This window comes from Dreissena polymorpha, chromosome 4 (assembly GCF_020536995.1).
Source record: "Dreissena polymorpha isolate Duluth1 chromosome 4, UMN_Dpol_1.0, whole genome shotgun sequence".
NCBI lineage: Eukaryota > Metazoa > Mollusca > Bivalvia > Myida > Dreissenidae > Dreissena > Dreissena polymorpha.
In genome coordinates this window covers 40037060-40061735 of record NC_068358.1, presented here as the reverse complement: position 1 = coordinate 40061735, position 24676 = coordinate 40037060, and the positions used below count along the sequence as shown (strand labels likewise).

Below are 24676 nucleotides of genomic sequence, written 5' to 3'. Positions count from 1 at the left end.
AATGATTTTACGTGAAAAGTTATTTCGAGATGATTGTATACAATAAGTTGTATGTGGTTTATATGAAATAAATCGTATTTATATTGTATAAACCGATGTTCATACGGACAAACACAATTGATTCATTAGTCCGCCTAAACGCTATCGATGTAAATAAACAGTGCGATGAATGCCGATTATTTGGCGATCGTTTACATGTTTGCTGAAAAGATTCATGAACGTCTCGGCCGATTGAATGAAAAGTGCAATAAGTCGCAATTAAACACTATGTTTCATAAGACTTTGATAAATCATGAAATTAAGAAATCCAATAGCCAATATAATAATTGGTAAAGTTTGTCATTTTAAGATTTCGCTATGGTCGACGAATCATTTAAATCGTTGCAGGTGTTTAAAAACGTTGACTTTTAAAATTGTTCAGATGTTGTTATGTGTGACAATATATTTGATACATATGTACCAGTATTATGTTATTATACATTTAGAGTTCTGAATAAATTGGAATAAGAATATTTAAAAAAAACACATTTGATTTGCTGACACTGATGTTTTTGTAGGCTAGAATTAGTGATTTTTTAGATTAAATTCCAGAAAATATTAAATATCTCATAAATCAGTTAGCAAATTGTAAATAGTTATGAGCAATTTTCATCCATTTACCAGACAGTGTGTTAACACCTTATTATTAATGAGTAAATATTATGAGTGAACATTTGGGCGTGTTCTTTGTTGATTATTGTCTACCTCAGCGCAAATACTACTCAACGACCATTATCGTACAGTATAAAAAATATTTTACTAAGCAATCATATTAAATTATATCGAATCAAAATATCGACATTCTAATGTTCTGAATATCCTTTTAATAATATAGTCTTAACAAATAGCAACTATCTACAACAATTGAAGCAAAATGAGATAACACTATTAATAAGGCACTTGTTTTAGGGATTCAGTAAGTATCAATATACAGAACCAATAAATACATCATTTATGATACTGAATTTAAGTACCTTAAAATTCCAATTTAAGGTTCCCAAAATTTGTTTTTTTAGATCTTAAAATTAAGTTCACACCAACAATACTTTCCCAATTTTAGTCAAAACGTCGCATTTTTTCCCAATCCAAAGAGACCCAGTCCCGATTCCCAAAATGGTGAAAAACTCACTCTGTGACATGAAGTATTCATGCGTCAGCTCAGTTTACGATTCGATTCTTCTGTTCTCCATGACCGAATCTTACATGACGTAATTGAGCATTCATATAATATAGAATTATTGTCATGCAACACAACAATTTCGCAAAATTAAAACATTTAGTTTAATCTTATGTTTATTCACCATAAACATCGCCACAAGCCTCTCGCATATACAACTGATGTTAAGTCCACAAACAACTACACTGTTTTAATACTATCATTTATTTCCCTAAACACCATCATTCAAGTCATCTCATTTACCGTCACGTATATAATGTATCAACATTGAGATGACCACATAACCAGTAAGAAGGCCGACCTTCAGTACCCTCAAGACCATAACGAAGATCAGTAAGCCCAGGGCCAGTATTACAACAGACACTGACGGGAACCTAATTACCGAGAGTGCCGCAGTCCGGAACAGGTGAAACGAATAATGAAGCGACCGCTATAACTACCTGCTTCAACCCCTATGGCAGGTTCTGAGAGGAATCAACATTTCCGAAAGGCCACCCCTTCGTCAATGTTGATTCCTCTCCGAAGCTGATTGCAAGTCAATCAAGAACTATTCGAAAACATCACCATCTCAGTGATTCTCAAGGGCTAGATAGGTGACTCCCTCGGGACATCATTGGGCCTCTGTCAGAGATGTATGCTTTCCCCCGTTCTGTTTTACCTTTTCCTTGACAAAATAATGCAGGAGACCCTCAACGACCACCATACATCCATCTCCATCGCTGGCAGACCGATCTCAAACTAGAGAATTGCTGATGACATTCACCTTATGGGTGGCACAACATGTGAATTACAGGACCTCATCAACAGACTATATGAAAAAGCATGAACATACGGAATGGAGTTCAGCACGGCGAAGTCGGGTATCATTATGAACAGCACGAGTAACACAATTGCAGACATCACCATGAACGACGAAAAGCTGGAAGAATTTACCAGCTTCAAGTACACTTGGAGACTTTTCTAACGCAATACGTATTCAAATCAATATAGCTTCCTTAATTTTAAACGGATTTTGTTGAAATTTGGACCAAGAATAACTCAACATATATCTGATCATTCATGTAAATTTAATTGAAATGTATAAACAAATAACTACATTTATAATTTAAATCAAAATCCTGACCCATAACGGAGATATTCAAATTTGAAAAGTGTTGCGTTAGAAAAGTCTCCAAGTGTACTTGAGGGACCTTTTCCAAGGATGGTGTCAATACCGCTGAGGTCTGAATAAAAAAGTGATTATGGCGCAGCGATGGCTAGACTGAGTAGGTTGTGGACAAGCAGCCCCATTAGCCTCCCTACCAAGAACAGGCTATATAATTCGTCTGTTGTTTCAATCTTACTGTACGGCTTCGAGACCTGGACGCCTCCCGCCGGCACAGAACCTTTGCTTACAAGTGTCCCCAAAGTGTATCAGCATCTCCATCAATGACAGCAAGACCAACGAGTATGTCCTGAACATGACAGCAGCACTTTTTTAGCCGATAAGAAAGCATCTTGGTTTGGACATGTCACCAGACTGACTGTGCAAGACTGTTCTCCAAGGCTCGCTAGAGGGAGGTCGCAATCGAGGGCGCCAGAGGAACAGCTTTATGTACAATGTGAAAGACTGGAAGTCCCTCCTCATTGATAAGCTACACCCATCAGCCCCCAACAGATCTGAGTTGCGAAGGAATTCGTCGTCGTTCCTTATTTCACCCACAAAGACCAGACCGGTAAAGGGAATGATGATGATGATGATGATGATGATGATGATGATGATGATGATGATGATGATGATGATGATGATGATGATGACAGCCGTACAGTTGGTTTCTGGTGAATGCTTTCGGATAAAAATATGAAATTTATCAAAACTGATAATGAAGAAACAAAGTTAACTTCAACAGACATTATCAGAACAGCAAGCGCGTGTATGACAAAATTGGTATTGTTGATGCATATGGATTTTAAATATTGGAAAGGTAGTCATTGTGTAATAGCGTTTCTGTAATTGTCAATGTACATAATGAGTTGAATGAATACTTACATTACATAATTACATTAGTTTTGTTGATGCATATGAATTAATGTTTAAAATATAGTAAAGGTAGTTATTATGTTATAGTGTGTCTGTTATATTTAATGCACATATTACTGAGTGGAATGAGTTTCTGTCCCCAAAAAGAAACACGTGATCGTCAATAAGTGCTCGTTTATTTCGTCATGTAAATAGTACAGCAGTGCTGTTGGACAATATATTACATCCATTAATGGGAACAGGGCAAACACTATGCTCATGTTCGAATACATTTATACCATATTAAACATACCTGTGTTAATCTATTTTGCGAACCACCCCACCCATGTAGGCGAATGTAATCTGAATGTAATCTGAGGTGTGTTGTGTGCTGCTAATGAATGTATTCATTATTCGTAACAAAATCAAACATGTAGAAAATGTGAATAAATGCCATTTTATACCGATTTAGCTCATACTTGTGAAACAGTGTTAGTCTTAATAGCTATGTAATACGACCATAATCTCTTTAAGAATGAATACATCGGAAGGAAATACATCGTTGTAATCGCACGATAATGGAGTTAGAATCTAACCGAAGTATAATTAATATCGGATAACAATCTGCGCGATGTTATATGTTTGAAATGCGTTAATCAGGGTTTAAATTAACACTAAAGAGGCATAATTGCAAAATAAAACTTTGCAGAATAATATATATGTACAGGTTACTTTCTCGTATTTTTCGAAGTAATTTGTAGTGAATCAATAGAAAGCAATGTATGAGTGACGTTTTGCTGTTTGCAATCTTGGTCCGAAAACCTCATGCATTTTGAATATTGCTAGAACATTCCTCGGCGAAATTTTTAGTTACTATTATGCATTCTGTCATTATTGTTACCTCTGATATTGTGCATGTGCTCCAGAAAGTTTTAGATTATCAATGCTGCGTAGCGGTGTTGTTACTTCAAATCCAGTCTCTCTCTCTATTTATATTTACATATTTATATATTTCAATCTCAAAATAATCGTATCGCACTTTCAGTAAAAAGCCGTATTATGTAAATCATACCATCTATTATCTAGTACTTATGAATGCATATTAATGATCAATTTACCATTTTCAAGCGTAGTCATTGCCTAAGTTTAAAATCGAATGAATGAACACGGATTTCAGAGGTTCCAGTCGATATATTGTATATTAACACAGTTCAGGTGGATTTGTCAGCAATATATGTTGCTGAGGCTGAGAAAGTCATGCAAACATAAGTATAATGCAGTGATCTATTATTTAGGGTTACTCCTCTTCTGTCAGTGTTAAATAGGTCTAATTGTTAGAGCCAATATGCATAATGCGTATTGCATTAATTTAGTTTATCAAAATACTTAAAGCAGTTAAACATTCACAGAAACATAAAATATATGTACAATATCACAGAGTTAACATGTTGATCATATTTGTGTGTAATTGCTGAAAATGGTGATTATCATCAGAGGTAACGAATCTGACCATTAATTTGGAGTGCGTTTTTCCCGCGCTCCACAAAGTCAATGTTTCGCAAGACACAGTGCAAGAACATTGTCTATGGATGTAACCCAACTTTTTGTTTTACATGGCATGTCAAACAATGAATGAGTAATGTAGTTAGTGTTTTGGTTGCCGGAAATGTTGTATAGTTTTAATAAAATAGTTGATTGCCTGCGTTCTGCATTAAATATGATTGCGGTCCGAAAAAAAATAATTCTTTCTCCAAAAGAGCAGCACACGATAATAAACCATGTGCCAATACATCAACGCTTTATTTGTTCTAGAATGAAGCAAAAGCATAACTCCTCTTAATCACGTAATGACATAATGACCAAATACGTGAACTCGTTTAGTCCATTAAGTCATTCCGCGGCTTTGCTGTTGCCTGTGAAAGTCACAACACATTTAGGAGAATATTTACATTTCCAGACTACTATCATATGGCTTTATTAGTTTCATGATTTATTTTGGTATTTTTGTTTCTCATCCAATTCTGTGATAAGTTGCAGTAAATGAAAAATCCTGAATTTTTATAAGATATGTATAATGCTCTCCGAAATTTGGATCACATGCTTGCTACTTTACCGGCCCATTCGTATTAAATGTTTGATGGAATTGAACTTCCTGGGGTGTGAAACGAATTTCCCCGATACTCGTTACTGTCCTTTTCGATGTCTCTTAGTCCGTCTGTCCCTCCGTTCGTCAGACTTTAAGTTACGGCGCGGGATCTAAAAACATTAATGATCCGCACCCTTGTCAAGCAGTTCTGGTTCAATGATATTTGAGGGAGTTATTTATTGATAATGTATACTAGTAAGCTATGTCCGTTAAACGATTCATTTCCTCGCCGAATCCCACTCAATTAATGATCTGAATGCGATGAAATGTTTTATGCAGGATCTCTTCAGTAGGGACACGCGCACCGTTGTCATGTCGTTCCGGTCCAATTATTTTTCAGGAAGTTAATGACCTTTCGTCAGACACTAAAGATCAAAAGTTGATAAAGCATGATGTGGAGCACCTTTACACTGTGCAAATACAGATCCTAGTCATTGCGATCCGGTCCTATGATTTTTCAGGGAGTTTTGTCCTATGATTTTTTTAAATGGTACTTTTCGTTCCACACGAGATCTCAAACACCTATGATTATGATTGTTTGATGAAACTTGTTATGCAGCATCCCTATAGGGTAAACATGCGCTTTCAGACAACAAGCAGTTCGTATCTAATGACATTCAACATTTACATATCTTATGGATAATATGGATGGTGTTTGCTCCTAGATACGAACTGCTTGCTGTCTATCAAATGTAATACCTTACTGATATTTGGCGTCAGTTGCAGTACAGGCGGTAATCGGTCCTTGTGAACGTTGATATAAATCAAAACGATAAAGACTTGCTAGTCCTCTATTAAGCGTTCAATCAAATGCTTACTGAGTAAAAAACGTGTTTATCTTACTTTTTTAACCTAGACTTATGAACAATCTGTCTATATGTGAGCTATTTTTGATATTTTGATGAAGTTAAACGTTCATAGAACAAATATAACATTTGCTTGTTTGTTGAACATCTGGTTTACAATCGTGACAGAATGTCGAACAGCAGATTTCAAGAGAATTCATGCTTCCGAACAATTTAATACCAATACGTTTTGTGTGAACTGCACTCTTGATTGCTCGACCGATGTCGAATATGGTTCCGTTCCTCGGAAAATAAATAGCCGCCTGGGTGCATAACAGATTTTATTATGTGGCTAAAGTAAAACTTTAAAAGGACCTTTTCACGTTTTTGGTAAATTGACAAAATTAAAAAAGGTATTTCAGATTCGCAAATTTTCGTTTTAGTCATGATATTTGTGAATAAATAGTAATACAGAACATTTACCATGCTCTAAAATATTCATTATATGCATCTTTTTACGATTTGAAAAAAATAAAAATTATAAAGCGTTGCAACGCGAAACGATTGAATAATTTGGAAAGTTTTGCTGTTGTCGTTACATTTTGGGAAACTACGAGGATTGCATATATCATCACAAAATTACATCAGCACATAACATGAGCACGGATGGTCGAGTGGTCTTAGCGGGATACTTTTACTCCAGGACTCCAGGGGTCAGTGGTTTGAGTCCAGTTGAGGTTTACTTTTTTTCCCTTTTTTAATTGTATTCTTGTGGGGTTTTTTACTGGAGATTTTTAGGTCCAATGTTTTAATTGATCAATATAAAGCATTTAAAGACACGCTTTAATACATGCCAAAATCTGTGAAAAAGGCCCCTTTAATACCCTAGAATTCACATTTTGTGTCAAATATTCTGGAAACTTGCAAGGAACATTTATTTCTAATGATATGTCAATCGAGTTGAACCCTCGTTCGGGTTCTTTAAAACATGATACATTGCAGTTTTCCATTATATGGCTATTGAAAAACCTTGTGAACACTCTCGACGTCACATTGTTTGCCAAAACAGGATCCCGATCCGTTGAAAAATATTGACCGCCACGGGGAAGGTCAGTTTTCCTTTCATGGCTTTAGTAAAACATTGTGAACGTTCTAGAAGTAACATTTTTGCTTTTTGCCAAATCATAATTGAAACTTGCTGCGAAAGGTATTCTAACGAACGTCGAATGAGGTCGAAAATGATACGGTTCAGTAGAGAAAATATCTGCTTAAGGTGGGTTGCAGTTGGCGTTTTATCATACCACCGCATTGATATCAGCCTGATATAACGTTGCCTGATATATTTTTTATATCATGGTCAACAGGAAGTTCTTAAATCAGTCATGTGTGGAGAATGGTCATATTACTCGGAATTAACTATAAAGTAATCAGTTTTTGTAAGTCGAATCAGATTCAACACAAAAAAAAAAACGATTTGATACCAAGATATAATATATTTTAAACACAAAATGCAACACAAATAGCAAAAAAAATATTTTTTACAAATATTAAGCGCGCATGCTCATGACGTCATTATTAACACGTCAAACGACATGTCATATTCTTTCCCGCTTCAACTGCAGCTTTTTAGCGATTTTTTCATTATTTCTTTAAATTCGGGGACGTAGAGGTATGATCAACAGAACAACAGGTTACTGCCTGATCTTGTTGTAATATATCAGGCTCGGCACGAATAACATAACGGCTCGGCGAGCCTCGCCGTTATATTATTCTAAGCCTTGCCTGATGTATTACAACAAGATCAGGCAGTAACCTGTTATTCTCTATATATCGCTATCGTAAAACATTACCAGCTCAGAACAGTTAAGCTCTTTGGGTCTCGGGTGAGCGTTCCTTTCTAAAATTTTACGATGATAATATTTTTTTCATAACACCATGACATGTCTCTAAAGCTTTCAAGTGAATATTAAATGCAGTTCATGTTTACTTCTGTTTCATATCACATTCTCATCGAAAGTTACAATACCATTGCTCTGTCGCGCATAACACGTTAAATTAGTAAAAGGTTAAAATGCCTCAACTTCTGTTAACTTTTTTTTGTTATTGCTCAGTGATTTGAATTACGATGCCAGTTTTTATTTACGCTAACATGTTTTGAGACAAATCTTATGATAAGTCTGGGGTATGGAGCTCCTTAAACCGGATTAAGCGACCAGTGCTTTACATTAACTGCTCCAATGCCGTGACAATCCGGTGTCGATTGCTTCCAAACGATCATAATCGTTCGACCCGTTAGTGCATTTCAATTTGAACATGTAGTGAGCTCTTGCGCGTAGGTGTGTTACATATATTATTCTATAAGTTGATTTTCTATGTGGTTTTGTTTGATTGCATTAAATTTGTCGTTTGAAAAATGCGTATGCTTGTAAGTAATTCACCACGGTTTCTTTTAAGCATCTAACAGCCTGCAGTGCATTCAGTTGCATACGACAGGATTGAATAGGCATTTTGCTACAAAAATAACAATACACTACATTCACTTTGCCAGCGCGTTATGCATCATATAGTAATAACCTGGATGCCAGACGCACGTCAAGAGTTGGAATATGTCGGTGCTTCATACTTTGATATGCATTTGCATTTCAGCCTGCATGTTTATTTAACTAATCGAGGTATGAATTCATTTGCATGATCTTTGTCCTTGAGTAAAATTGAAGAAATATGAATGTGAATAAATGACATATGTTTGCCAAAGTCAGCCGTTACTTCATTCCATAAGAAGAACTTACTACTTCGACGTTTCATTTGAACTTTTTTTTATTGAAGACCAGCGAGCAATTTATGAGGTGTATACATGTATTATATTTGTATTTAGCAGGAGATGTTACTTTACATTCTTACCATTCCATACACAATAAGTTCCGCCATTAAAATAAGTATACTATTTGGATGTAATTATTTAATATGCTAAAATTTATATTATTTAAAATTAAGTTTAAACTCAATTAAAATTAAACTTGACTTTGCCACAATAGTGAGAAAGAATACAAAAGACTTGGCATGTCGGTACATCTAGCGCAATGTTATAGAATGTCTTAGCTAAAAATGGAGCGCTAATAATCGGTCATGCACAACTGCATATCATACGGAACATTATCTACACGTTTGAATAATCTACGTTGCATATATAATAAGATCGCCGCGGACAAGTTGTGTCTACGGAAATAGAGACAGCGCGCTAAATAGATTAAACTGCCACATGCACACGAGATTCTACCTAATGCCGTCTCCAAAGTAGCTCTGTGGAGAAGCCGACAAAACGGCTGAGCATATCCTGCAGGAATAAAGGGACCATCCACCACCTCGGGATAATGTATTTGTGGACCCTGAGAGCCTGCGGGAGAATTTGTACGGACAAGGCTTTACAGAGAACATCCGTTTCATCCTTGCCTACGGACTCAAATCGACGAAGAAACGAAAAACGGACAGAAAGACGTGATTTTAATGCACCCAAAATTGCTTCGTTGGTAAAATTATTATTTGCCATAGGTCCAGTTTTTTTTATTCCTGTACGTGTCGTTTATTTCGAAGTTCATATTTTTTCAGTACGTTATTCGAAAATAAGTTATTTCATGCACTCATTAATTGTAACTTGCTGGTATATGAAAACTATCGTGATTTATAAGCAACTGCTTAATAACGAGATATGTTGTTTTGAATGCACATGTTGTTCCGATGCGGTTCATTTGTAATTGTGTCATGTTATTAACATTAAGTGAACAAGGAATGCGATACTTAGCTTTCCGATACAACGTAATCACAACAGTGCGTACGAAACAACGTAATCACAACAGTGCGTACGAAACAACGTAATCACAACAGTGCGTACGAAACAGTGCGTACGAAACAGTGCGTACGAAACAGTGCGTACGAAACAGTGCGTACGAAACAATGTGCCATGCTTTTTATTGTCTATGTCTCATACTTATAGAGCGATGTAATTATATAATAATATATTCTATTAATTCCCAATACTCTGTTCAAAAACCTGCTTTATATGCCTTTTTGTGAAAGAAAATTTGATGAGTCATTACAAATACTACTCGGATATACTGCAATTGAAATTGAATTTCTAGATTAATTAACGAATAATTATTTAAACGGCATTTTTGAAGCAGAAGTGGCAGAACGTTAAAGAAGTAGTGACTTCAACGTGCCAAGAAATACTGGGCCCCAAGTCGTTCACACACAAGGAGTGGATATCAAAAAGTTGCGGAAAGACGAGAAAAGAAGGCAAGTGTTAACAACAGCAGAACACAAGCCGTGAAAGTGAAAGCACAAGGAGAGTACACCGAAGCAAATAGGAGCGTCAAGTGAAGTATTAGAGGAGACAAGCGGAACTACCTAGAGACGCTTGCAAGAGACGAGGCAGATTATCATATCAGAACTAAAGATACTCCATCACCAAGTGATTAGCTGGAAAGTTTGCCAAGCCAGAGAGGCCAGTAAGGGACAACAATGAAGGAGTTATAACAGATGGCGAAGGACAGAAAAAGAGGTGGATTGAGCACTTCCAGTAGCTACTCAACAGACCAGCTCCTGCGAATCCACCGGAGATTCTGCCAGCTACAAGCGATCTGCAAATCAAGTGCTGCACTCCCACAAAGGAAGAGATCAGCAGCACCATCAGGCAATTGAAGAACGGCAAATCTGCAGGACCTGACAGCTTACCGACAGAAGCGCTCAAGCGCTTAAGGCTGACTTGGAGACCAGTGTGGAGCTACTACACCCAGTCTTCAGCAGGATATGGGAAGAAGAACAACAAATTCCAACTGAGTGGAAAGATTCCCAAGAAAGGCGACCTCAGTTCCTGCTACAACTACCAAGGAATCACACTGTTGTCCATCCAAGAAAAGGTGTTTAATCGCATCCTGCTGAACCGAATGAAAGACGCAGTAGACCCGCATCTCCGTGACCAACAAGAATGCTTTCGAAAGGAGAGATTGTGCAAGGAGCAGATCGCAACCATGCGCATCATTCTGGAAAAATTCCTGGAGTGGAATTTGCCGTTAATGTCAACTTCATTGACTATGAAAGGGCGTTCGACCGCGTTGAACTTCAGAAACTTCTGAGACACTACGGAGTGCCAGGAAAGATCACCAAAACTATCAGGAAGTCTAATGAAGGAATGACCTGAAGAATCAGACAGTTCACTGATGCTTTTGAAGTGAAAACCGGTGTGAGGCAAGGCTGCTTACTCTCATATTTCCTGTTCCTGCTGGCCATAGACTGGGTAATGAAGACATCGACGGAGCATGGAATTCAGTCGACACTTTGGAAACCATTTGAAGACCTCGACTTTGCCGATGATTTGGCTCTTATCTACCACACCCAACAACATATGCAGGATAATAAGACAAACATGGAAGCGGACAACACAGCTAGACTGGGCCTAGCCATCAACAGAGGGAAGAGCAATGTTTTTAGGACCAAAGCATCCAACAACACATCCATCACAGTCCAAGGCTGTTGGAGCAGGTAGACAGTTCCGCCTATCTCGGCAGCATTCTGGACAACCAAGGAGGAACGGATGCAGATGTCATAACCCGCATCGGTAAAGCACGAGCAGCCTTCCATAAGCTGAAGAACATCTGTGGATCTAGCGAAATTGGCACCACAGCCAAGATTAAGCTCTTCAATACCGTCGTGAAGCCACTACTCCTCTGTGGAGCAGAGGCCTGAAGAACCACTGTCACCACAATAAAGAACATACAGATCTTCATCAACATCTCCCTCAGGAAGATCCTCAAGACAACATCTCCAAAGAAGAATTATGGAGAATTACAAAGCAGCAGCCAGTTGAAGAAGACATCTTTCAGAAACGTTGGCGGTGGATAGGCAACACCCTTCGCAAGCATGCAATCTCTCACATGGAACCCCCTGAGGGAGAAGGAAAAAAGAGGGCGGCCTAGAAACACCTGGCGCCGTGACCTGGATGCAGATGCTAAGGAGATGGGCCAAACATGGTGGCAGCTGGAGAGACTCGCCCAGAACCGAGGCGCCTGGAGGAAGCTGGTTGGCGGCCTTTGCCACAGGCGAAGATAATGATGAGATGAGATTTTTGAATCAATTAAAGGAACATTGTTTGAAGAAGTATTATTCGATTGGTGTAGGCTAATTGATTTTATTTTGTCAAGCTTTTACGTTTGATGAAAATTCAACACTTAACTGATGTTTACTGAATTATTTGATGGTTGTGTAAACCCTTATCCTCTTAACAACAAATATATTGCATGACCTAAGTCATTTAGGTCATTGAGTTATGCTTTACTGTAAGAAATATCCGTCAAATAAATATAATAGAGATGTACAGCCTCGTTAATTGCGATGTTAATGGATTCTAAATCTAAACATGCATAACGAATAACAATATGTGTATTTGTCTAAAATAGCATAATTGAGTGAACATGTCGAATCTTGTTCATTCAAAACTAGAACATGCTCATATTAAGAACAGTAAAGTATTTTTCATAAAGGGTATTTATACAGTTGACTGTTAAAATCAGGAAAGAAACGACATACTACTACCCGTAAGATAGTATATTATAAGATGGTTATTCCGCACAAAAAAATCAGTTTGCACCCCCCCCCCCCTCCCGTATAATGCTATAATTAGTAATCCTTATTAATAATTTCAGTTATCGACTTATTTATTAATTGATGTCTCTATGCTAACATCTGCGAAATATGTTTCAACATATACCCAAACGTTGTTCTTCGTTTTCTGACAATCGAATATTGAAAATATAATCGTATATACTCGACGTATTACTTTGCTATTACAACATATGCTAAAATGTACATTATTGATTCATCAACAATTTGTGATAGATACATCAAGTTTATAATCTAGTAGTAGTGTAACATGATTCTATAAAACGCTCCAGCAGCTTGAATCACACCATCCTACAAGTTCACACGCAAAAGCAAACAGAAATGGGCTCACCATTCCATTAGCGATGCTAATACAGAAAATAAAATATTGTGCCGTATTATCAATGGTTATTACAAGCCCCATACGAACTGCTAGCTGTTTTTCAATTCTGCCTTACTGTAACAATCTAGAGTGGCATAATAGGCTGCAACATGTGTACGTCAAATGTGAAACTTATATAAAAAAACTTGATTGTATGCTATTATTTATTCTATCTATTGTTTGTTAAAAGTACAAAACAATTTTATCAAATTTTAATTGAATTGCATAATGATCTATGTCATCATGTTAACTTTGAGTTTGGGAAATACTTGTAATAGTTAAATAGCTGTAACACATTTTTATCAAAACGTGTCAATTGACAAAATTGTTATGTCTCGAACATCGCTAAGAATAAATGCTGTCGTTATAACGTTCATTAAATATCATCTGATCAACATTCTCATTCAGCATTGTGTTTTTGAAGAGAACGTTGATATGCAGGGGTCGTATTCCAGAAGCTTCTTAAGTTAAATTTTATTCTTATCCTTAAATTTAGAAAATTTCTTAAGTGTTTCATTTCATATGGCAATAGTTTGGCATCCAGATTTACATGAAAATAACATCATTATGTCAATTTTATTTTAGGAATACCAAAAAACATGTGTTTCCTTATTTAGTAAAGCAATACAAAGCATTGTAATTTTGACCTTAAGTGAAATTATTTAAGAAATAACTTAAGATGTTTATGGAATACCACCACTGGTATATAATCCACTATAAAGTGCGTGCGTTTAAAGCGAGTATATACGCTTGTAAGGCCCAAACAAGTCATGTATTTCAACTAAAATCGGGAAAGCGGAATCATTTTCTTCTGAACCACGCAGTAGTACTGAACATGTGTGAAGGTAAAGAAAGAATAATATAGGTTCAAATCACCATAATGATCAATATGTCATCTCCCAGTATCAGTTCCGTTATATAAAATTGGTCGGTTATGGTTACTCTTAAGGCCAGAGTTTATCCAAATATTATCATGTTTGACATTATAAAGAAAATAAGCTCATGTGAGACATGGTGCTAATATAAAGGATTTAGGATACTGGGATGTCCGTCGACCGTCAGTGCGTGCGCGGTCCGTTAACCTGTTCCTCTAAACAACTTCTCATGTACCGCTGGGCAGATTTTTATTAAACTTCCGAGCAATTACCCATGAGTGAATGCCTTCATAGTTTACAAATAATCCTGTCCGTTTCATGTAGGTCATCAGAGCTTAAAATAATTTGATAAAAACATTTTTCATAAATCTTCTGCTCTTAAATAACAAGGGTCATAGGGTTATACTGTCGTCCGGAACATTGTCTAATGAACATATTCCATGTGTGTTCAAATCATGCATATATATTATATATAATTTTAAATATTCTTCTTTGAAATCGCCACCACCCGTAGTCTGTTTTTGGCACGTGACATCATATAGTGGTTATCTACCAAGCGTGTTAAAACATGCTCATATGGTCAAATTTTACCCGCCATTTGGCTACATTGTGTTCGTAAATGTTTGTATTCAAAACTTAATGAATCTTATCCTCTTAAACTTAAAGGCCCATTGATTTGGTTATGCCATTCAATATCTCATAAAGGTCCACTATCAAATTTGGCAGAGGTCAAAGTTGGCATCGCCCTTAGAGTTACTCGTTTGCTTACATGTATATACATGTAGTAACACTTACAATCTTCTCTGAAACAACGTGGCTCAGGGTATTTGGTATTTGACACATAAAAGAGTCTGATGATCCTCTAGCAAGTTTATTAAAACCTTTTGAGTATTAACTGGATCTGGCCGTGATTGTTACTTGTTTCCGCTATACATGTATGTATGCATTGAAAACTTGAAAAATCTTCTCTGACGCTGTCAGATATGGAGGTTTGGTATTTGAAATGTAACGCCATATGGTGGCCATCTGCCAAACCAAAAAAAACGCAGCATTTAAACACAACATCATTAACTGACTTAATATAACATCAGTATTATGTCAAATATATTTATTTCAATATTTTCCCCTTAAAACGATCATTTGTTCGTATTCTATTGCAGCCCATATTAAATCATACAGAGTATTTAATTAAGATAAAAACTCCACTTTTTATACAAACATAGAAAACCTTCACATAACAGTTCCAACATGCCTAATGTAAGTAACATAGGGACTTTCGGTCATCTTGTTCTTATTATACAAGGAATTCCACGAATCCACATTGAGTCACTGCTCAAATGTCCAGCTTTCATCTTTTGCTGTTTTCGCATGTATTGTCATGTAATGCATCGGTCAATAACTTTACATTTGCTCTTGAGTTAGCTTGAAAGCGATATAAATGTAAAACTTAAATATATCTGAATGTTAAAGAGTAGAGATATGAAATTTAAAACGTTTTGGGTGGTTGTCCTTCAGCAAGAGCTTATGTATATGAAGAGCCAAGCCTCTCCCACTCAATACTTATTATAAAAATTGTTGTTATATTCTCAGATCTTATTCCATTTATTGAATCTAGCAGTAATCATAAGTGCTATTGTTCGAGTCCAAATGTTAATGGTCATAGCACTATTTCAGGAGTGGTATTAACGCCTTAATATTTTTAATACATAAATAGGTTTTAATAATGTATATCCATATACTATTATACTACGTGCAGTCGACTCTGCATTAATTGTATAAATAAACATTTAGCAATGCCCTATGATTAGAGTGGTTTATGACCTAGGATCAATATTTATCTTCTGTCCTTTAATATTGCTTGTGTATGTATCATGTAAGCGATATAAGTCATATGCACAAAGTAACGTTTTCATATAAATAAATATTGTGTGCACTTTGTTTTGATAAACCTTTAATAAACAATAGTTAGCGAGAACAGGCATACATATTTTCAATGCATAGCTTTCTCTCTCGTTTAGCGACTTATATATAGTTTAGCCGAACATTTAACAATACGACTAATAAAGGTTGCGAACCATGGCATTTGACCCTCGATATTGTATAAATGATAATGAGGATAATAGAATTTGTGAACGCAATTGCATAAGGTATGTACGACAAAGATATATTAAATATAAAATTTGTTGTAAGGTCATTATTTAGGGTTAAGTTAAAGGTTTGAAATGCATTTAAACTGGTTTCAACACCACCCCCAATGGTTTGCATGGACCGATTCATGGCGTTGACCCCAACGTCAAAACTTGTTTTTATGTTGTATTGCGTGTATTTTGTTTGTTTAGGCAATCGCTCATTTGCCTTAAATGAAAACGCGGACAAGAATTTCTCTCCTGATAATATTTTTGGAGTTTAAGTATCCGATATATTTGTAAGTTTAAGTTATCTGTAACGCTCACAAATAATGCAGACCGAATTTTGCAAATCAGTATGCCTTAGCTACGCTATGAACCGTAATCCGTGACTGCCTGTGTGGATAACTCCAGTAAAATTTAGCAGACGACAGAATGCTAAAAGCGTCTACTCTAACCACCGCATCTGCAAGTTCTCACTGGTACAGTACATAGTGTGTATTTAACAGCTTGTAAGACAACGTTGGCCAGTCTAGTGTTTATCATTGAAATCTGTACATACATATTGGCTGCTTTCAGGAAAAAACGGGGCTTAGTGCATATCAAATAAGATTAGCCCGTGCACACTGATTAGCTGTATCAATGATATGAAAAAAAAAACACAAAAACATCTCGACCTGTGTTTTAAGACACACTCTTTATAAATTTGAATTGGTTGTGGACATTTCAAACTTGCGATATATAAAGCTATAACATAAGTTTGAAAACTGAGTTGCATCTAAGATTATACAACAGCGAACAAGTTCGGTGCCTTCAGCGCTTTGATTTGTAGCCTCTCTCCTGTTCATACCAAAACGAAGTTGAGTTCTCACAATGCTGCTCTCCATAGACCTATCAACATTTTTGTTTTGGTACTGCACATTTAATCAGTTTCTAATACTTCCGTAAAATAAGTAGAAAAGTATGGTATGCAGTTGTGACGTTTCTTGTGCTAGCTGTTTTTGCTAAGTGATTTAATCTGTGGGGAACGCTGTCTATCTCGAGAAAGCGTAATCAGGCTTTAAATATTTATGTTTGTGTGATGCTGGGGACTGGCTCGTGTCAGCACGAACATGAATCATATGAATCACAGGGGAGACTTGTTACATGCAGTGTGTGATATACGTTAACGAAAACATAAATGCATAAAGACTGGTTTCTATAGCATTTCAATTGAAAAAGGTTCTCACATTTGCTAATAAATAAAACGAAATATGTTCTTTAAATATAATAAATTAATAATGATTTGTTCATTGTTCATTAAGTAATGCAAAAATAATTATTAATTATATATTTATATTGAAGTTTAACTACAATTTATCATTAAGCACTTCTTTAATTAACCAATAAAAAGCCAAGAATGCCCATGCTCGTAACGATTCATTCAATGGCGTCAGTCCTGACATTATAGTGGATAAAACTGTAGATTGTGTTCTCACTGCTGAATGTTGGCATTTCAATTGTCTACTTTTATGTTGTAATGTATAAATGTATCGCAAGCATTTCAAACATTATTAGCTTAAAGTGACACAATACGTCTAACGGAAATATGTTCACCATGTAAATGTTTCGCGGCAGAAATATGACCTATGATAGGGCATGAATGTGTGTGTTTTCCAGATGATTGTGCGGTCAATCCGATTTGTGGTTATTTCATGGGTTTATAACATTTGGAAACCTCGCCTTTAACAAGCATTTCCTGATATTACTTAACAGTGGTTGATGACATATATTCAGTGTTAAATAAACATCTTTTTGCGTTTGCTTTATCTTCAATGTTTGTGTTATTGTATTTGTTAATCTAACCAAAGTAGATTCGTGTTGGTATAAGCATCGTATTTGTACGTCAATCACTTTTTCTTGCACTGCAATTACAGTTTTTGTGTATTATGTAGTACTCGCGGGAATAAAGGTCAGAACAAATAACAACAGTCGCTAACATGAATAAAAAAAAAATCATATTAAAAGTGTCTTACAATGTATTGTATGGAATTTCGGTCACTTGCGTTTAGTAACAGATCAATAATTTATTTCGTGATAATCAGTCCCATTGTATTATGAATAGCTTGACGTAGTAAGATATATTCGGCAATAAACGCTTTAAATGCGAGCATTTAATGTTCTCAATCTTAAGCCTGCACGTGACTTTGAACGAGTTAAAAATGTCTTTCCATGCAACAATCAATCAAATGTTGTTTACTTGTTAGCGCTTAGCCGAAACCGATACGCAGAACGGAATGTATATGTGTCGAATTTACAAATATGTACAAAATAGTATACATTTTTCAGCAGCAGTGTTCTTTTCTTTGATACATGACTTCATTTTCGATTTTTAAAGCTAAACGTATTTGCTGTTGTATAAAACGAGAGTTTAGTTGATCTGTTGATGCCATTCTGAATGTGTATTTGACTTAAAGTACGCCGTAAACATCAGATCTTTTAAGCTATTTAACTGTAAATTCGTCATTTCATAAAACACCTTTGTAATCACAAAAGTTAAGTGACGTGTACGCTTTGCAAAATGTATAATATCTATAGTTTTTATTTTAGTATTATTAATTATTAATCCGTGGCCGTGTATCAAGAATATTGGCATCGCTGTAAGGGGTTGATGTCGAGTTTATCTAAGTTGATAATCGGGACATCAGACATAAATTCAAATTTCAACGAAAACAAACGAAGTAAACAACATCTGGAATATATGCATGTCGTTTATAAGCGATGTATATATTTGGTTACTGCACTCGTTCGCCTATTTAATAACTTTTGGGGTTTGTTTCCAAAACAACTAAAATAGATTGCCCTCGATTTTAAAGTTGAAATAAACCATTTTGTAATTGGATCAGTGACATATGTGATGATGACTTTCTTACAACAGCATTCAATAGTGTTTATTGTAACAATATATGCGCAACAATATAGAAATAATACACGTTTTCGAGGGCATGATCATCTGCGGGCGCTCGAAAAATTCGTTGCGCACTCGAGCAAGGACGGATTATGAGAGCGCCCGCAGATGATCATGTCCAAGAAAATGTGTATTTTCGCTATTATTGCATAAAAAAATCACACATACAAAAATAAATTAAAATAACATTGAAAACAATATGTCTTGTTCGTTCGACATCGACAAAATAATTTGATTATTTCATATGACGTCATACAGTTCAATGTTGTGTTTTGCATATGCATCACTCGGTCATCATCAGTAATGACGAGGCTTTACCTTCGGATAGGCAGTTTTCGATTAAAAATGTGTTAAAACAGTGTATTAATGCAAAGTTGAAATGCAGCCGCGCAAAGTAACAAATGAGGAATTATTTTGGAATTTACTGGTCGTGACGGATAAATATATCGTCAGAATAAGTCATTGTTTTCATAGATGTTTCTTTCGTACAGGTCTATCTTATTTCGTTCCAACTAATTTTTCTAAAAATTCATACTGCCAACATATTGTCACTGAAGTATTTCAAGCATACCGCAGGCACGTTGAAGGTACATAAACACTTACATTTACAGCACAGTCTTTTGTTGAGTAAATAACCTTAACTTTATTGGCGTTGCCAATAAATAAAGCTGTTTTGAAGAGAGAGCAGATGGTATAATTTGAAAAGTGGATTGAAATATTTATTGCCTTTATCCCTGCAAGCATATGGAAACTGGTGCCTATACAGTTCACCATTTATGCTTGGAAAGTTCATAATAACTTCATTGAATCCAATGAAAAATGGGAGGTAACTGCGCGTGGACCAGTTTATGGATATTAAAAACACATAACAGGGCTTGAACGGCACGTGAATCGCATTGTTAATACACGATTTCTCCAGTTCAAGCCCTCCCTTTGACCAAGTTGCTGCACCCCGCCAGGGGGCATTATAGATAGAGTTTATGCAATAACAACTTTTGTTCTCTATTTTATAATTCTTGCAATTTGTTGATTTTTCCGTATAAATTTTGAAACGGTGCATTTATTGCAAACTAAACCAGGGGTCAAATTGACATTACATAAATTTGATAGTTCTCAATGAAGTGCAGTTCACAAGAACCGTAATTCTTGCTCTCATAATTTCGCAGTATTTTTAATAGTCGTTCTAAACTGTTACATTGTTGGGAACTCAGTTTTTAAAATTAAACTATTTTACCCCGTGATAAAGGGTTGAATATTTGAGGCACGAAGTTTTATTTGTGTTTTTATAGATTCTTTAGTATACCTTAATTCGTTATCGCAGATAGTTATGCAAAACATGATTGGCTTCCATAAAGTTCCCATTTTCATTCTTATTCCATTTCCATGTATAATTATATCATTTTACTTTGAAATATATTCTTACAACGATACTCATACACATTAAAAGCTGAAGCTGATGTAAACACACACGGCGACATTGTCCCAGTGTGGAATTAGTTCTTATAATTGAAAAAATAGCCAAATCCTGTTTGACACTACTAATAGGACAGTGTAAATAAACAAACCGCATATGAAAACTAGTGCATGAGTAATGTCTGATAATTTGAAACAGTGGTTATTGTTGACTCATTATCAGTAACAAAACCTCATGTTGTTGTGTTGATGTCGTATAAACTGTTTAATCACTTGTTCCCTTATTCACCTATACAAAACATACGACAAGGGGATGTTTAACATCAGCAAACTTTTTGTTTTGTTCCCTTCTATGTACGACCTTTAAAATGTCCCTAAGTGTTCGCATTCAAAAGTATCGAGGTTAATATACATGGACTTTCTGTGAAGGTTTGATTGAGCAAAATACACAGCACAGAATTAATATATCCACTAATACAGCACACAAGCAATATGTCAGCATAAGAAGTCCATACTAGTCAGATCACCAAGTTGTATGTTTTGTGTAGAACTGACTAAATGCGGATTAACTATTTTATTATTGCATCATTTGATCAATTAAATCGCATTCAACCTTTTACCACATCATCTGAAAATCCAACATTAAGATGAACGCCGATGATTTCTTCTGATAATATAATCATATTGGTAAAGTACTTAACCGGTCAAGAGACTCGTGGTTGCTGTCTCCAACAAAGACACACATCGTACCTTCTTTTTTTTCAACGACGCAGCTTTTATAATATTTAAATAAAAAAATTGTTAGATGCTTGTGATAGGTCAGTGTTGAGAATTTACGTGATCTTTTTAATATATGGGTTTTTCCCCGAATTACTTGAACGGTCAATATGCGTGTCTCTTGCTATAGTTCATTTCGCAAAGACCTTTACATTGACTTATAGTGATATTGTGAATGAAATGAATGACTTTCCAATACACACTTTTCTTTTAGCCGATAACCTTCATTGAAGTTAATTAAATGCGCATTAGCTATTTTATTATCGCATCTATTGATCAATCGAATCACAGTCAACCTTTAACCACATCCTCGGGAAATCACCCAGTGTGGCATTTCAATACACGATTTTCTTTAAGCCGTTAACCTCCATTGGAGTTAATGTTCAGTGTAAACCTTGTTCGTGTTTGGTTTAGTATGGTGTTATACTTATTCGATGCTTAAAACATAGTAAATATAGTTATTACGATCGTAAAGTAGTGCTTAACGCATTGAAAGCTAGAATCTATATTCAAGGGGGTGTAAACATGTAATAGTAGTGAGCTATAACTGTTTTTTGTCTTAATCCTAGTATTAACCATCTAAACACAACTACATTTAAGGAATGTATATACAAATATAAAACGGCTAAAATGTGTTTATTTTACAACATGGTTTTCAAAGTGTGTGAATGTGACATATTCGGGTAGAATGGCTGTAATTCAAAGGATATCGATAGGTGTATTGTGTGTGATCGCTATTGTGTTGCAAATAGACAAATTATGCTATTAAGACTTCATTTACTATCGATGTAATTAGATTACACAGTGAATCTTACACAATTAAATATTTATTAAACATATGCCATATAGCAAACGCCATAAAACAGTTTCAATTGAAGCGCTGTTGTTATAAAAGACGTTATTTAAAGTGATATTATGGGCATTTTTCACTGTTGAATTGAGCTGAAAAGAATTAACAGGTCAAAAGAATTAGTTAAAATATGGTTACTGACCAAATATCTGCTACTTATCTTGCTACCAGTTGTTTATAAAAATATATTTAATATTCGATATTCTTACGGGACTCACCCAGTCCTCTAAGCCGAAATGATCCGTAAAACAAAATTGTGTCTTTGTGTCGTATGAACGAATCTGCACTAAATATTAATTTAGGTTCACATCGTACATGCATGATCAGTTGTCAAACGTAAGTACCGTTGGTATTCAAATGCATTATTGTTCTCTTTCCGGGATATTGTTTTAGTATGTCAATGCTGCATTAACAAAAATAAGTGTATATGAAGTGAAAACACCAAAAAAACAAAAACCGTTGCGATAGACACCTATAAACTGTTAGATGCCCATAATATCACTTTAAAGTGAAAAATGCCCATAATATCACTTTAATATTTGCGTAAATTGTAAAATTTATGTTAAAATATAGATCTTTAGCACATGTGAGTATTGTGTTGTTTAAGGGTCTTATCTTCGCTAGATGTAGAAGATGTCCAGATTGTCTGTAGGTGGTTATCGGTTAATATATATCGTGCAGACATGAAATGCATTGACAGAAATAATCAACATCTGGAATCTTTCAATGCCAAGTTTTATATACGCTCTGAATTATTCGCAAAACTTTTATCTGATTGTATGGAATACATACCAGTAACATATCAATAACATTCAAACTGCCACGTGTTTTAACTTTATTTCATCGTGTCATATAAATAATTTAATTCATGTTTTTGACTCGCATACAACCTTCAATATTTAATAACTATTATCGACTTTGTGATATTTCATTTCAATAGAATTATTATGATGTTATATATTATAAACAAATTCGTATTTGATTATTTAATGGTAGCTACGTATCAGGGTTGTTTTATCTGTCAACCATGTTTACACCTTTAGGCTTCGTACTGGTCCATCCCGAGGATTTCACCCTATAACACTGAATGCCGCAATGATTACATATTTGCACGCGAACATGTTGTATTTCAATGATCCGGAATTACAATGTAAATGAAAAGTAGTCGTTGGGGAACACGTTTCGGATAAAAATGCCATTAGCATCGACGCGATGTAATAAATGTGAAACATACCCCCAAACGATGTATATATTTGGTAACTATACTCGGTCGCATAAATAGCTTTTGGGGTTTGTTTCGCAAACAACTGAAATAGATTGCCCTCGATTTTAAAGGTGAAATAAACCATTTTGAAATTGGATCAGTGACATATGTCATGATGACTTTCTTACAACAGCATTCAGTATTGTTTATTGTCACAATATATGCACAACAATAACTTTTGTTCTCTATTTTATAACTCTCGCCATTTGTTCATTTTTGAATGATTTGAAGTTCAGTGCACAAGAACCGTAACTCTTGCTCTCATAATTTCGCAGTATTTTTAATTTTCGTTCTCATCTGTTACATTGTTGGGAACTCAGTTTTTATTTGTGAGCGTTAGCTCACATATAACGTAGAGGCTATTTTGCAAGTCAGTCTGCGTTAAGTACGCTAAGGACCGTAACCACTGCCTGTATGGATAACTGCAGTAAAATTAAGCAGACGACTCATGCTAGGAGCGTCTGCTCTAACCACCGCATCTTCCTGTTAATAGTTCCCACTGGTAAACTACATAGTGTGTATGTATTTAAAAGTATTTAACAGCTTGTAAGACAACGTTAGCCAGTCTAGTGTTTATCATCAAAATCTGCACAAATTTGCTGCTTTCAGGGAAAACGCGGCTTAATGTCAAATAAGATTAGCCTGTGCACACTGATTAGCCTGTGCAATGCGCACAGGCTAATCAAAGAGGACACTAACTGATTTTGTGGTGTTTTTCGTTTAAAGAGAGTTTCAGGTACTGGGATGACAATTAATGCATATGCATTAAGCCCTGTTTTCCTAAAATGAAGCTTGAATTATCTTTTTTATTAATGATTTGAAAAAAAACAACACATCTCGACCTGTGTTTAAAGACACACTCTTTATAAATTTGAATGGGTTGTGCTCATTTCACAATTTGCGATATAAAAAGCTATAACATAATTTTGAAAACTGAGTTGCGTCTAAGATTATACAACAGCGAACAAATTCAGTGCCTTCAGCGCTTTGATTAAAATTAAACTGTTTATGCCCCGTGATAAAAGGTTGAATATTTGAGGCACGAAACGTTCTAGTTTTATTTTTGTTTTTATAGATTCAAATTTTGAAACATGTACTTATTATGTTCTTTTATTTATAGAGGAAAATATACTTTTATAAAATATCTTCATGTATATGTTTATGAGTTTTTTTCTGAGATTTATAGTGTAATAAATTGGACGTTTAAAGCGAAGGGCTTAATCGAATATTGCCGATATAACA

At 35.4% G+C, this 24676-nt stretch overlaps 1 protein-coding gene across 4 annotated transcripts in view; it reads left to right on the top strand.

Annotated features, from left to right (window-relative positions):
• LOC127877715 (A disintegrin and metalloproteinase with thrombospondin motifs 7-like) overlaps positions 1–24676 on the top strand; it is a 150748-nt gene that overhangs the window by 30797 nt on the left and 95275 nt on the right. The window lies entirely within an intron of this gene.